General features: G+C 39.4%; 1 long non-coding RNA gene across 1 annotated transcript; it reads left to right on the top strand.

The window, feature by feature from the left end:
* Positions 1–586: 586 nt before the first annotated feature.
* On the top strand, positions 587–1,302 carry LOC117129684. Its single transcript, XR_004453309.1, has 3 exons — positions 587–623; positions 799–973; positions 1,148–1,302. It is a non-coding gene; the product is annotated as an uncharacterized LOC117129684 (long non-coding RNA).
* The last annotated feature ends 571 nt before the right edge of the window (positions 1,303–1,873 follow it).

Raw genomic sequence — 1,873 nt, forward strand, 5'->3', positions numbered from 1 at the left:
TGATTTGGATACATAAAAGGGGGGAAACACCAGGAAGTTGAATAAATCTCATAGGAGTTGGGATGAAGAAGTTATCCCACTTTCAAATCAGGTGATTTCCAGTTTCCCAGTTTGGGAATAGGACAGCTTCTCGTCGTTCCAATCAAACCAGGATGAATCACTTTGTAAGAAGCTTGATTTTGATACATAAAATGGTGGGGAAACACCAGGAAGTTGAATAAATCTCATAGGAGTGGGATAAAGAGTTATCCCCACTTTCTAATCAGGTGATTCCAGTTTCCCAGTTTGGGAATAGGACAGCTTCTTCGTCGTTCCAATCAAACCAGGATGAATCACTTTGTAAGAAGCTTGATTTTGATACATAAATGGTGGAGAATCACCAGGAAGTTGAATAAAACTTCTAATAGGAGTTGGAATGAAGAAGTTACCCACTTTCTAATCAGGTGATTCCAGTTTCCCAGTTTGGGAATAGGACAGCTTCTTCGTCGTTCCAATCAAACCAGATGTTGAATCACTTTGTAAGAAGCTTGATTTGGATACATAAAGTGTTGGAGAAGAAACACAGGAAGTTGAATAAATCTCATAGGAGTTGGGATGAAGAAGTTCTCCCACTTTCTAATCAGGTGATTCCACTTCCCAGTTTGGGAATAGGACAGCTTCTTCGTCGTTCCAATCAAACCAGGATGAATCACTTTGTAAGGAAGCTTGATTTGGATACATAAAGTGTTGGAGAAACACCAGGAAGTTGAATAAATCTCATAGAGTTGGCTGAAGAAGAAGTATCCCCTTTCTAATCAGGTGATTCCAGTTTCCCAGTTTGGGAATAGGACAGTTCTTCGTCGTTCCAATCAAACCAGGATGAATCACTTTGTAAGAAGCTTGATTTGGATACATAAAATGGTGGAGAAAAACACAGGAAGTTGAATAAATCTCATAGGAGTTGGATGAAGAAGTTATCCCACTTTCAAATCAGGTGATTCCAGTTCCCAGTTGGAATAACAGCTTCTCGTCGTTCCAATCAAACCAGGATGAATCACTTTGTAAGAAGCTGATTTTGATACCTAAAATGGTGCGGAGAACCACCAGGAATTGAAGAAATAAATCCTCATGGAGTTGGGATGAAGAAGTTATCCCAGTTTCTAATGAGGTGATTCTAGTTTCCCAGTTTGGGAATAGGACAGCTTCTCCGTCGTTCCAATCAAACCAGGATGAATCACTTTGTAAGAAGCTTGATTTGGATACATAAAGTGTTGGAGAATCACCAGGAAGTTGAATAAATCTAATAGGAGTTGGGATGAAGAAGTAATCCCACTTTCTAATCAGGTGATTCCAGTTTCCCATTTTGGGAATAGGACAGTTTCTTCGTCGTTCCAATCAAACCAGGATGAATCTCTTTGTAAGAAGCTTGATTTTGATACATAAAATGGTGGAGAAACACCAAGAAGTTGAATAAATCTCATAGGAGTTGGGATGAAGAAGTTATCCCACTTTCTAATCAGGTGATTCCAGTTTCCCAGTTTGGGAATAGGACAGCTTCTTCGTCGTTCCAATCAAACCAGGATGATCACTTTTAAGAAGCTTGATTTGGTTATGTGTTGGAGAATCACAGGAAGTTGAATAAATCTCATAGGAGTTGGAATGAAGAAGTTATCCCACTTTCTAATCAGGTTGATTCCAGTTTCCCAGTTTGGGAATGGACAGCTTCTTCGTCAATCCAATCAAACCAGGATGAATCACTTGTAAGAAGCTTGATTTGGATACATAAAGGGTTGGAGAATCACCAGGAAGTTGAATAAATCTCATAGGAGTTGGGATGAAGAAGTTATCCCACTTTCTAATCAGGTGATTCCAGTTTCCCAGTTTGGGAATAGGA

Source organism: Brassica rapa, unplaced genomic scaffold (assembly GCF_000309985.2).
Source record: "Brassica rapa cultivar Chiifu-401-42 unplaced genomic scaffold, CAAS_Brap_v3.01 Scaffold0051, whole genome shotgun sequence".
NCBI classification, from domain to species: Eukaryota; Viridiplantae; Streptophyta; class Magnoliopsida; order Brassicales; family Brassicaceae; genus Brassica; species Brassica rapa.